General features: G+C 40.0%; 1 protein-coding gene across 4 annotated transcripts in view; it reads right to left on the reverse strand.

The window, feature by feature from the left end:
• Positions 1-14,163, reverse strand: part of ALDH1L1 (aldehyde dehydrogenase 1 family member L1) — a 136,411-nt gene extending 122,248 nt beyond the window's left edge. For all 4 annotated transcript variants that reach the window (XM_082746176.1, XM_082746178.1, XM_082746177.1 and 1 more), the window contains exon 1: positions 14,018-14,163. The gene's annotated coding sequence lies outside the window, so the exon portion shown is untranslated. The remainder of the gene's footprint in view (positions 1-14,017) is intronic.
• Positions 14,164-14,479: the final 316 nt, after the last annotated feature.

Consider the following 14,479-nt stretch of genomic DNA (forward strand, 5'->3'; position numbering starts at 1 on the left):
ATAAATGAAATCATGAATGAAAGAGGAGAGATCACAACTAACACCAAAGAAATACAAACTATTATAAGAACATACTATGAGCAACTCTACGCCAATAAATTTGACAATCTGGAAGAAATGGATGCATTCCTAGAAACATATAAACTACCACAACTGAACCAGGAAGAAATAGAAAGCCTGAACAGACCCATATCCAGTAAGGAGATTGAAACAGTCATAAAAAATCTCCAAACAAACAAAAGCCCAGGGCCAGATGGCTTCCCGGGGAAATTCTACCAAACATTTAAAGAAGAACTAATTCCTATTGTCCTGAAACTGTTCCAAAAAATAGAAATGGAAGGAAAACTTCCAAACTCATTTTATGAGGCCAGCATCACCCTGATCTCAAAACCACACAAGGATCCCATCAAAAAATGGAGCTTAGACCAATATCCTTGAAGAACACAGATGCAAAAATACTCAACAAAATACTAGCCAATAGATTTCAACAGTACATTAAAAGGATTATTCACCACGACCAAGTGGGATTTATTCCAGGGCTGCAAGGTTGGTTCAACATCCGCAAATCAATCAATGTGTTACAACACATCAATAAAAGAAAGAACAAGAACCATATGATACTCTCAGTAGATGCTGAAAAAGCATTTGACAAAGTACAGCATCCCTTCCTGATCAAAACTCTTCAAAGTGTAGGGATAGAGGGCACATACCTCAATATCATCAAAGCCATCTATGAAAAACCCACCGCAAATATCATTCTCAATGGAGAAAAACTGAAAGCTTTTCCGCTAAGGTCAGGAACACGGCAGGGATGTACATTATCACCATTGCTATTCAACATAGTACTAGAGGTCCTAGCCTCAGCAATCAGACAACAAAAGGAAATTAAAGGCATCCAAATCGGCAAAGAAGAAGTCAAATTATCACTCTTCGCGGATGATATGATACTATATGTGGAAAACCCAAAAGACTCCACTCCAAAACTGCTAGAACTTATACAGGAATTCAGTAAAGTGTCAGGATATAAAATCAATGCACAGAAATCAGTTGCATTTCTCTACACCAACAGCAAGACAGAAGAAAGAGAAATTAAGGAGTCAATCCCATTTACAATTGCACTCAAAACCATAAGATACCTAGGAATAAACCTAACCAAAGAGGCACAGAATCTATACTCAGAAAACTATAAAGTACTCATGAAAGAAATTGAGGAAAACACAAGGAAATGGAAAAATGTTCCATGCTCCTGGATTGGAAGATTAAATATTGTGAAAATGTCTATGCTACCTAAAGCAATCTACACATTTAATGCAATTCCTATCAAAGTATCATCCATCTTTTTCAAAGAAATGGAACAAATAATTCTAAAATTTGTATGGAACCAGAAAAGACCTCGAATAGCCAAAGGGATATTGAAAAAGAAAGCCAACGTTGGTGGCATCACAATTCCGGACTTCAAGCTCTATTACAAAGCTGTCATCATCAAGACAGCATGGTACTGGCACAAAAACAGACACATAGATCAATGGAACAGAATAGAGAGCCCAGAAATAGACCCTCAACTCTACAGTCAACTAATCTTCAACAAAGCAGGAAAGAATGTCCAATGGAAAAAAGACAGCCTCTTCAATAAATGGTGCTGGGAAAATTGGACAGCCACATGCAGAGAAATGAAATTGGACCATTTCCTTACACCACACACGAAAATAGACTCAAAATGGATGAAGGACCTCAATGTGCGAAAGGAATCCATCAAAATCCTTGAGGAGAACACAGGCAGCAACCTCTTCGACCTCAGCCGCAGCAACATCTTCCTAGGAACAACGCCAAAGGCAAGGGAAGCAAGGGCAAAAATGAACTATTGGGATTTCATCAAGATCAAAAGCTTTTGCACAGCAAAGGAAACAGTTAACAAAATCAAAAGACAACTGACAGAATGGGAGAAGATATTTGCAAACGACATATCAGATAAAGGACTAGTGTCCAGAATCTATAAAGAACTTAGCAAACTCAACACCCAAAGAACAAATAATCCAATCAAGAAATGGGCAGAGGACATGAACAGACATTTCTGCAAAGAAGACATCCAGATGGCCAACAGACACATGAAAAAGTGCTCCATATCACTCGGCATCAGGGTAATACAAATCAAAACCACAATGCGATATCACCTCACACCAGTCAGAATGGCTAAAATCAACAAGTCAGGAAATGACAGATGCTGGCGAGGATGCGGAGAAAGGGAAACCCACCTACACTGTTGGTGGGAATGCAAGCTAGTGCAGCCACTCTTGAAAACAGCCTGGAGGTTCCTCAAAATGTTGAAAATAGAACTTCCCTATGACCCAGCAATTGCACTATTGGGTATTTACCCTAAAGATACAAACGTAGTGATCCAAAGGGGCACGTGCACCCGAATGTTTATAGCAGCAATGTCCACAATAGCCAAACTATGGAAAGAACCTAGATGTCCATCAACAGATGAATGGATCAAGAAGATGTGGTATATATACACAATGCAATACTATGCAGCCATCAAAAGAAATGAAATCTTGCCATTTGCGACAACATGGATAGAACTAGAGCGTATGATGCTTATCGAAATAAGTCAAGCAGAGAAAGACAACTATCATATGATCTCCCTGATATGAGGAAGTGGTGATGCAACATGGGGGCTTAAGGGGGTAGGAGAAGAATAAATGAAACAAGATGGGATTGGGAGGGAGACAAACCACAAGTGACTCTTAATCTCACAAAACAAACTGAGGGTTGCTGGGGGGAGGGGGTTTGGGAGAAGGGGGTGGGATTATGGACATTGGGGAGGGTATGTGCTTTGGTGAGTGCTGTGAAGTGTGTAAACCTGGTGATTCACAGACCTGTACCCCTGGGGATAAAAATATATGTTTATAAAAAATAAAAAATTTAAAAATAAATAAATAAATAAAATCTTTGAAGAAAAAAAAAAAGCAAGACCCATCCATATGCTGTCCATGAGAGACTAACTTTACACCTTAAGCCACCTCCAGATTGAAAGTGGCAAGCTGGTCTTTTGTAGCAACATAGACAGGACTGGAAGAGATTATGCTGAGTGAAATAAGTCAAGCAAAGAGTGTCAATTATCATATGGTTTCACTTATTTGTGGAGCTTAACAAATCACATGGAGGACATGAGGAGATGGAGAGGAGAAGGCAGTTGAGGGAAATTGGAAGGGGAGGTGAACCATGAGAGACTATGGACTCTGAAAACTAACCTGAGTGTCTTGAAGGGGCGGGGGGTGGGAGGTTGGGGGAACAAGGTGGTAGGTATTAGGGAGGGCACATATTGCATGGAACACTGGGTGTGGTGCAAAAACAATGAATTGTGTTACGCTGAAAAAAATTAAAAAAAAAAGAAAGAAGAAAGAAAGTGAGGGGTTGAGAACAATTTGTCATGCTAATGGACCTCAAAAGAATGCTGGGAAAGCAATTCTCTTATCAGATAAATTAGATTTTAAACCAAAGACCATAGTGAGAGATGAAAAGGGACACTATATCATAACTAAAGGTTTACCCAACAAGGAGAATTAACAATTATAAATATTTATGTTCCTAATTTGGGAGCAGTCAAACATCTCAACCAATTAATAACCAAACTAAAAAAAAATGCATTGATAGCAATACATTAATAGTAGGGGACTTCAACATCCCACTCACAGCAATGGAAAGATCACCTCAGTAGAAGTTCAACAAAGAAGTAAGGGCTCTGAATGACACATTAGACCAGATGAACTTCAGAGGTATGTACACAGCATTCCATCCTAAAGCAACAGAATACACATTCTTCTAGAGTGCACAGGGAATTTTTCCAGAAGAGCATATACTGGATCATAATTCAGGTCTCAACCAATACCAAAAGATTGGGATTATTCCCTGCATATTTTCAGACCACAAAGCTTTGAAACTTGAACTCAATCACAAGAGGAAATATGGAAGGAACTCAAACACTTGGAGGTTAAAGACCATCCTACTAAAGAATGAATGGGTCAACCAGGAAATTAAAAAAAAAAATTAATTCATAGAAACTAATGAAAATAAAAACACAAATGTTCAAAACCTCTGGGATACAGCAAAGGTGATCCTAAGAGGAATGTATATTGCAATACAAGTCTCTCTCAAAAACTTTTAAAAATCTCAAATACCCAAGCTATCCTTACACCTAAAAGAACTGGAGAAAGAACAGCAAATAAAGCTTAAACCAAGCAGGAGAAACGAAATAATAAAGATTAGAGTGGAAATCAATAAAATACAAACCAGAAGAATAGAGAAGATCAATTAAAGTAGAAGCTGGTTCTTTGAAAGAATTAATAAGATTGATAAACCCCTACCAGACTTATCAAAAAGAGAAAGAACCTAAATTAATAAAATCGTGAATGAAAGAAGAGAGATCATGACCAACACTACGAAAATACAAACAATTTTAAGAACATATTATGAGCAACTCTATGCCAACAAATTAGGCAATCTGGAAGAATTGGCCAGATGAATAGGCCAGATGGCTTCCCAGGGACATTTTAACCAAACACTCAAAGAAGAAATAATATTTATTCTACTGAAGCTGTTTCAAAAAATAAAACCGGAAGGAAAACTTCCAAACTCATTCTATGATGCCAGCATTACCTTGATCCTAAAATCAAAGACCCCATCAAAAAGGAGAATTACAGGAGTTCCTGGGTGGCTGTCAGTTAAGCAACTGCCTTTGGCTCAGGTCATGATCTCAGGGTCCTGGGATTGAGCCCTGCATCAGGCTCCCTGCTCAGGTGGGAGCCTGCTTCTCCCTCTCCTCCCTGCTTGTGCTCTTTCTTTCTCACTCTCTCTCTCTCTCTCTTAAATAAATAAATAAAATCTTTAAAAACAACAACAAAAAAGAAAATTACAGACCAATATCCCTGATGAACACGGATGCCAACATTCTCACCAAGATACTAGCCAACTGGATCCAACAGTACATGAAAAAGATTATTCACCATTACCAAGTGGGATTTATTCCTGGATTGCAAGGGCAGTTCAACATTTGCAAATCAATCAATGTGATATATCACATTAATAAAAGAAAGGACAAGAACCATATGATCTTCTCCATTGATGCAGAAAAAGCATTTTACATACAATACAGCATCCTTTCTTGATTAGAACTCTCCAACGTGTAGGGATAGAAGGAACATACTTCAATATCATAAAAGCCACCTACAAAAAGCCCACAGCAATATCATCCACAAGGGGAAAACTGAGAGCTTTTCCCTTAGGGTCAAGAAGGTCAGGAACACAGGGGTAATGTCCTTTCTCACCACTGTTGTTCAACATAGTACTAGAAGTCCAAGCCTCAGCAATCAGACAACAAAAAGAAATTAGAGGCATTCAAACTGGCAAACAAGAAGTCAAACTTTCTTTGCAGATGAGATTATATTTTATGTGGAAAACCCAAAAGGCTCCACTCCAAAATTGCCAGAACTCATACAGCAATTCAGCAATGTGGCAGGATATAAGATCAATACACAAAAATAAGATGCATTTCTTTACACTAACAATGAGACAGAAGAAAGAAAATTAAGGAATTGATCTATTTACAATAGCATCCAAAAACCACAAGATACCTAAGAATAAACCTAACCAAAGAGGTAAAGGATCTGTACTCTAAAAACTGTAGAACACTTCTGAAAGAAACTAAAGAAGATACAAGCAGATGGAAAAACATTCCATGCTCATGGAATGGAAGAATAAACATTGTTAAAAGGTCTATGCTACCCAGAGCAATCTATATATTCAAAGCAATCCCTATCAAAATATCATCAACATTTTCACAGACCTGGATCAAATTATCCTAAAATTTGTATGGAACTAGAAAAGACCCCACATAGCCAAAGGAATGTTGAAAAAGAAAACCAAAGCTGGTGGCATCACAATGCCAGGCATCAACCTATATTACAAAACTAATCATTAAGACATAATGGTACTGGCACAAACAGACACATAAATCAATGGAATAGAATAGAGAACCCAGAAATGGACCCTCAACTCTATTGTCAACTTATTTTCACAAAGAAGAAAAGAATATCCAATGGAAAAAAGGCAATCTATTCAATAAGTGGTGTTAGGAAAATTGGACAGCCACATATGGAAAAAGAAAATGGACCATTCTTTTATACGATACACAAAGATAAACTCAAAATGGATGAAAGACCTCAATTTGACACAGGAATCAATCAAAATCCTAGAGAAGAACACAGACAGCATCTTCTTCGACCTCAGACGCAGCAGCTTCTTGCTAGACAAATCTCCAGAGGCAATGGAAAGAAAAGCAGAAATGAGCTACTGGACTTCATCAAGATAAAAAGCTTCTTCACAGCAAAGGAAGCAATCAACAAAACTAAAACGTAACCTATGGAATGGGAGAAGATATTTGCAAATGACAGTACAGATAAAGGGCTAGTATCCAAGATCTATAAAGAACTTATCAAACTCAACACCCAAAACCAAATAATCCAGTAAAGAAATGGGCATAAGACATGAATAGACATTTCTCCAAAGAAGACATACAAATGGCCAGTGGACACATGAAAAACTTCACATCACTTGGCATCAGCGAAATATAAATCAAAATCACAATGAGATTACCACCTTACACCAGTCAGAATGGCTAAAATTAACAAGACAGGAAACAACAAATGTTGGCAAGGATGTGGAGAAAGGGGAACTCTCTTACACTGGTGGTGGGAATGCAAGCTGGTACAGCCACTCTAGAAAATTCCTCAAGAATTTAAATGGACATTCCTCAAGAAGTTAAAAATAGAGATACCCTAAAACCTAGCAATTATGCTACTAGGTATATACCCCAAAGATACAAATATAGTGATCTGAAGGGGCACATACACCCCGAAGTTCATAGCAGCAATATCCACAATAGCCAAACTATGAAAAGAGCTGAGATATCCATCAACAGATGAATGGATGAAGAAGTTGTGGAATATATATATATATATATATATATATATATATATATATGAATATATATATGTATTTTGTGTATATAAATGTATATATACATATATGTATACATATATATGTAATATTGTGTATATGTGTGTGTGTGTGTATATATATATATATATATATATATATATATATATAACTCAGCCATCAGAAAAGATGAATACTTACCATTTACATCAACATGGATGTAACTGAAGGGTATTATGCAAAAGAAGTCAAATATAGAAAGACAATTATCATACAGTTTCACTCATTTGTGGAATATAAGAAACAATGCAGAGGATCATAAGGGAAGGGAGGGAAAACTGGATGGGAAGTATCAGAGAGGGGAAACAAGCTATGAGAGGCTCTTACCTATAGGAAACAAAGTAAGGGCTGCTGGAGGGGAGGTGGGGATGGGGGATGGGGATAGGTTTTGGGGAGATGGGCATTAAGTAAGGCACGTGATATGATGAGCACTTGGTATTACACCCAACTGATAAATTACTGAACAGTACATCTAAAAGTAATGATATACTCTATGTTGGCTAATTGAATTTAAATTAAAAATTTTTTAAAAACCACCCAGTGCTTATCACAATAAATGCCTTCTTTAATCCCCATCACATCTTTATCCATTCATCTATTGATGAACACCTTGGCTTTTTCCACAGTTTGGCTACTACGGACACTGCTGCTATGAACATTGGGGTACATGTGCCCCTTCAGATCACTACACTTTTATCTTTGGGGTAAATGCCTAGTAGTGAAATTGCTGGTTGGTAGAGTATCTCTATTTTTAACTTCTTGAGGAATCTCCATACCATCTTCCAGAGTGGACATTGGTAAGCCCCTAGTTAGACTAAGACAAAAATTGCTAATTTCAAAAATGTAAGAAGGACTATCACTACTAATCCCATGGTCATAAAAAGAGTAAAAAGGAGTATTATTAATAACTATACACCCTCAAATTTGATAACCTAGATGAAATGGAACATATCTTGCAAGACACCATTCAACAAAACTTATACAAGGAAAATAGAAATAGGTCTACATATATTAAAGGCACTGAATCAATAATTAATACCCTTCCAAAGCAGAAAGCACCAGGGTTCACTGGTGAATTCAACCAAACACTTAAGATTCAAAATCAATTAATCAAAATCAATTAATCAATTCATGTAATAGATTACACAATCAAAATCAAAATCAATTACACTAGATTACATTAACAGGACAGAGAAGGAAAATCATGTGAACAGATAAATAGATGCAGAAAAAGTATTTGACAAAACCCAATACTCATTCCTGATAAAACATTCTCAGCAAACTAGGAATGGAGAGGAAATTAACCTGATAAAGAACACCTACAAACAAACCCATAACTAATATCACACTTAATTGTAAGAAACTAGAAACCTTCCCACTAAGATCAGAAACAAGCCAAGGGTGTTCCTTTCATTATTTCTATTCAAAATCCTACTGGAAATTCTAGCAAAGAAATAAGAAAAGGTGATAAAAGGTATACAGATGGGAAAGGAGGAAATAAACTATGTTCACAGATGACATGATTGTCCACGTAGAAAATCTTAAAGAATCAACAAGAAACTCCTAAAACCAATAAATGATTATAGGAAGGTTACAGGAGAGAAGGTTAATATGCAAAAGTCAATTGCTTCTTATATGCCAGCAATAAACAATTGGAACTTGAAATTAAAAACACAATATCATTTACATATCACATAAAAATGAAATTATTTATGTGTAAATATAATAAAATATGTAAAAGAGCTATGTGGGGAAAACCACAAGACTAATGAAGGAAATAAAATAAAACCTAAATAAGTGGAGATATTATATTAATATGGTTAGGAAAACTCAATATTGTCAAGACATCAGTTCTTTCCAATTTGACCTTTGGATTCAACACAATCTCAGTGAAAATCCCAGCAAGTTATTTTGTGGACATCAACAAACTGATTTTAAAGTTTATACTAAAGGCAAAAGACCTGAAATATCCAACACAATATTGAAGGAGAGGGGCAAAGTCAAAATACTGACACTACCCAACTTCAGTATGATGCCACAGTAATGAAGCTATAGTATTCAAGACAGTGTGATATTGGCAAAAGAGTAGACAAATAGAAGAGAGACACACACAAAAAGTCACCTGATCTTTGAGAAAGTAGTAAAAGCAATTCAATAGAGAAAATATAGATTTTTCAACAAATGATTCTTGAATGACCAGACATCCACGTGCAAAATTTTTTAAAAAAGACCCTCAAATCAATACATCAATCACATGTAAAATTTTCATAAAGATAAAACTATAAAACTCCTAGAAGATAACATATGATGCAATCCAGATGACCGTGGGTCTGACTTTTTAGATAACAACAAAACTATGGAAGGAAAAAAGTCACAAACTGAACTTTATTAGACTTAAAAAAAAACCTTCTGCTCTGCAAAAGCCAAGCAACAAAGGGTGGTTGGGCAGGGGGAAGAGGGGGTCAGGGTGGGGGGATCTGCAAAACACACATCTGATAAAGGACTAGTATCCAAAATATACAAAGGATTCTTAAAACTCAACTGTAAGAAAACAACTCAACTTAAAATTGGAGGAAAGACCTGAACAGACATCTCAACAAAGAAGAAATACCAATGGGAGATGCATATATGAAAACATGCTTAACATCATATGTCACTAGGGATTGCAAATTAAAACAACAATGAAATACCACTGCAAATCTACTAGAATGACTAAAATCAAAAACACTAACAACACAAAACGCTGGTGAAGAGGTGGAGCAACAGGAACTCTCATTCATTGCTGGTGGGAATGAGAAAATGGTACAGTCACTTTGGAAAATAGTTTGGCAGTTTCTTAACGAAAAAACCAAAAAACAAAAAACTAAACCCTCTCCTACCATACAATTCAGCAATCATGGTCTTTACCTAAATGAGGGGGCAATTTAGGTCCACACAAAAACCTGCACACAAATATTTATAGCAGCTTTACTCATAATTACCTAAACTTGAAAGCAACCAACATGTCCTTTAATAGGTGAATGAATAAATAAATTGTGGTACATCCAGAGAAAAGCTTTTATTCCATGCTAAGAAGAAATGAGCTATCAAACATAAAAAGAGAGAAATTTTAATGACTATTGCTAAATGAAAGAAGCCAGACCTATTATTCTAGCTATAATAACAGTGTCAACTAGGAAGACAGAGGAAAAAAAGTCAGTGTTTGACAGAGGCTTAGAGGAGGAGGGAGAGGAATGAACAGATGGAACACAGGACATTTTTCAGTTACCTACTGTAATGGTAGATGCAGGTCCTTATACACCCGCCAAAACCCATTGAATATATAACACAAAGAGTGATGCGAGCTGTAGACTTTAAGAATATTGTATCAATATCCAGTCATCAAAAGTAACAAATGTGCCTAGTGCTAATGCAAGGTATTACTAATATATTTGGGACAGTGGAGAAACACGGGGCTGAGGGAGTATGTGGGAACTCTCTGTACTCTGCTCAATTGTTCTGTAAACTTAAAATTATTCTAAAAATTAATTTAAACAAACAAACAAATCTATAGTTCACATCTTACTTCAAAATGCAGTTCAATTGGGTTAAAATAAATATTTTAAAAATCAAATACAGGAAGAAAACATCAAAGTACGAGGGAAAAAAATCTGGTAAGTGTTGGACTTTAGAAACTTGACTCTAAAGGAAAGATACAAAGGAAGCATGTGATAAACGTTCATGCAGGAAGATTTTACATGTATCTGAAGCAATTTGCCAAAAGAATAAAAGCCTTCTGCCAACAGATGAATATAAACGTGTTTAAGTTACAATTAATCAAATGCCTATTGCTAAATAGGCGTCATAAAACAAGTGACTGTTTTTCTCCTATAAAACTGGAAGGTACTGAAGACGATGTTGTCTAGGTACAGGAAAAGGAACACCCTCCTGCCACACTAGTGGGATAACAATTTGGGGCAAATTCTCTAGAGGAAAATTTGGCGATAAATATCAAAATCCTAGAAATGGTTCTTTTCTTCTGATTCAGCATTTTCACTTCTAAATTATGTTTGGGTGAGCAAATAATGGCATAAGTATGGCAAAATCATGCTACATGCACACTGTGTAAGCCAGGCAGCCAGTTAGGACGACGCACTTTGCTTTGCCAACGGAAATATACAGACCAGAGCAGCTGAACAGATAGCAAACCACTATGATTTTCAAAGTGTCATGCATGTGTATGTCTGTGTTCTTGCAGTGCAAAAAAACTGGGTGGATTCACCCAGAAATGTGAAAAGTCCCTGGGTAGAGTGCTTTGGGTTTGGGGGATTTTCATGAAAGTAATTATCTTTTTTTACCAGAATGTTCTGTTTTTGCTCCCCCCCACCTCACCCCCCCCCCCCCCCGCCAAATTGAGAATGTATTACTCATGGTAAAGTAAAGCAGTACAAAAAAGATCCCTTTGGAAGCAGGGAGGCAAGGTCAGGGGAGCCACCAGTGGGGCTATTGTCACAGTCCCAGGAAGGGACTTGGTAGGGACAGGTGCTCCCAGAGGGGCCTCAGCCAGTCTTGACCTTTGGCTTGTGAAAAGCTCAGGAACTCCAAAGGGGCAGAGCCAGGGAAGGGACTACACTGCTGCTGAGAGGTGCAGCTCGGCTCACTGTCGGGCAGCCTACAAGGCTCTACCTCCTTCCTGAGTTGGCAGGCTCAGCCCCTTGCCCCTGGCAGTGCTTGGGCACACTCTGCATCTGCCCTGGCAGCAGCAGGACTGTCAGGGCTTCCCAGGCCTCCTACCCCAATCACCCCGCTCAGACCTGGCTCCCCAGTGAAATTTCCTTACTAAGAAGTTCACTGACAAGTACTTGAAACAGGCAGAGTGACATTCCCCCAGGGACTTCATTGCCTGGACATTGACCTTTTGCTAAGGACAAAAGGCAATCTTAGACTGACCCCCAGGATCCTGTAAGTCTACTTTAATATATAAAAATTCCTTTGGAAACTTCCTTTATCTCTAACTCCTCCCCCAAGATACATATTGACAATCATCCCCCATGTTTTTGACCCACAGATATACATCAAAATTAGGGTCTTATGAAGGGACTGGCCAGGCTAGATAAGGAGAGATAGGTAAGGGACTATAGGATCAGGCTCAAAGAAATCCCAAAAAGTGCAGACGTATAAGAAAACCAGAGATAATGGAACAAACAAGACCACCCAACCTTAGGTGTCAGAGGTGGGGTCTTGTTATAACAGTCACTTATGACCAACAAAGAATTACCAGATCCTAAAAAAGAAGTAAATCATAAAAGTTGTAATCACTAGTCCCTACTAATGGTGCTATCTATAGAGATGTTAAAAGGATTTGTGTAACCCGGTTAGTCTTCAATTAAAAAAATCAATCCCAAAAGCCTTCAGTGGCAGCCCTGTAGGGACCCCTTTCACTCCCAGAGCTTTTTCTGTATCTTTGCTTAATAAAACTCTCTTTACTCACTCTCCTTTGTCCTCAAGATTCCTTCTTTGACTCCATGAGACAAGAACCTCACTCTCCAGCTTCACCAGGGCCCAGCTTTCAGACCCTGCCCAAGCTCGATGTGTGCAGGTGCAGCAGCTCTGGGCCACCTGTTCTCAAGCTGTAGTCTTGGGACCCACAGAAGAATGCAGCTCTAGGAGGGGGTAGAGGCTCAGCCAAGCTTCAGGGCACAGCCACAAGGCATCCTACTTCATCAGCTGCTTTGGAAAAGGGGGAAAGGGGGGCAGGAGAGGCGGGGGCTGGGGGGTGAGAGCAAAGCTGACTGCTCTTCTGCAATCAGTCTATTCCATTAGGCACCAGGCAGGGAGGATACTGTGTCCCTCCCAAAGCAGAGTCCCTGGGGGTCCTGTTTCATCCACTGTCTTTCCCACTATCCTGTGCACAAGGGCTGGCCATGGTGCAGGCTTCCCCAGACCACTTGAGCCTGCAGACCTATAATCCACCTTAAGGAATCACGTTCATCTCTTAAGGCTCAATCTCCTTGTCTCCAAAAGAGACATCACAGTATTGTTTCCAACATTGTCCCGGAGGTTAATATTTGTAGGAGGGACAGCAGCCCACATTCAACAGAGCTCCTAGGTCCAAAGTGCACGATCTTCTGTCATTCTGAAGCAACACTGGCAGACAGTAGTATTAGTATTTATCCCTCCACCTCAATTTTAGCTAAAGAAACACAGTCGGAGTTAGAAATTTGCCCAAGGTCACTGGGAATCGAGGGAGTAGGGAGAAAATAGCCACCTGAAGCCAAAGGCCACCACCCTTAACTCAGCATCTGAACATACTTATTAAATTCTGTCTCCATCTGCACCTAAGCCATATTCTGCCCCTTCTAGGGAGGTGAAAAAGAGGGACCTCAACAGGTGCGGTGATGCTGGGCTCTAAGTAGCATAACCCCAAGAACCGTGTTGGGATCAAGCTGGGGTGCAGGGGTCAATGCTCCTGTGCACTAGGGAAGGTGGGGCTGTAGAAGCTCTCCAATCACAAAATGCCCTTGTGCCTGGCCCCCAGATTTGGCCAATCAGAGGGGATATTTTCCACTCCGAGAATGGGGTGAGGGGCTTAGCCCAGGACGCAGAAGGTCCCTAGAACGCGGAGAAGCCCTGTCAAGCTTCACACTGTCTCTTTCTCTCTCAGACCCTCAGTTTTCTCTTCTGTAAGCCAGGCAGATAATGCCCGCCCCACAGGGCTGCCGGCTCGGTAAAGCTCCCTGCCTGGCCAGCCCGGCTGAATCCCCACATCTTGGTTCTCCAGCCTGAGGGCCCCTGGCCAGGATGGTGGCTCGGCTGCCCCGGGGGAAATCTCGGGCCAGACTCCAAGCCCTGCTTCCCCAGAGGGAAGCTCGTGTGTCCGCTAGGAGCCCCCACTGGGAGACCCAGGCCCAGAACCCCTGGAGTCGCGAGTTGGGACAGCCTCCTTCCCCCGGAGGTCGGGGCTGGAGGGTGGGGGGTTACTTACCAAGCACGGGAGGAGGCACAAGAATCGCTGGTCAGAAGGAACCTCTGAGAGCCTCGGTCGGAGGACAAGGACTGGAGCAGGCCGGCCCAGGGCAGCAGAGAGGTGGGACCCGCCCCGGCCAGTCCCAGAGCCTCGGCCAAGGCCAGAGCCTCAGAAGGGAGGGGCTCCTGATGGAGGCGAAAGGGGCGGGGGCGCGGGGCGGGAGGAATGTCTTCCTGGGTAGGGGTGGAGAGGGCTCTCACTGGCTGTGTGAGTGTAGGCGGGCATGTCACTCACCCTCTCTCTGCGTGCTTGAATTTACAGGCGAGAAAACTTGCTAAGGACCCTTCAGATGTGAAGTCAAGGAGGGACGCGAGGGAGCATTCTTCTGTAGTTTATGAGAAGGCCTGAGTGCCCGGTGGTGAGGGATACCTGCAAGGCCTAGTTGGCGGGAGGAAACACGACAACCCTGATAATGTCACT

This window comes from Mustela nivalis (assembly GCF_964662115.1).
Source record: "Mustela nivalis genome assembly, chromosome: 1".
NCBI lineage: Eukaryota > Metazoa > Chordata > Mammalia > Carnivora > Mustelidae > Mustela > Mustela nivalis.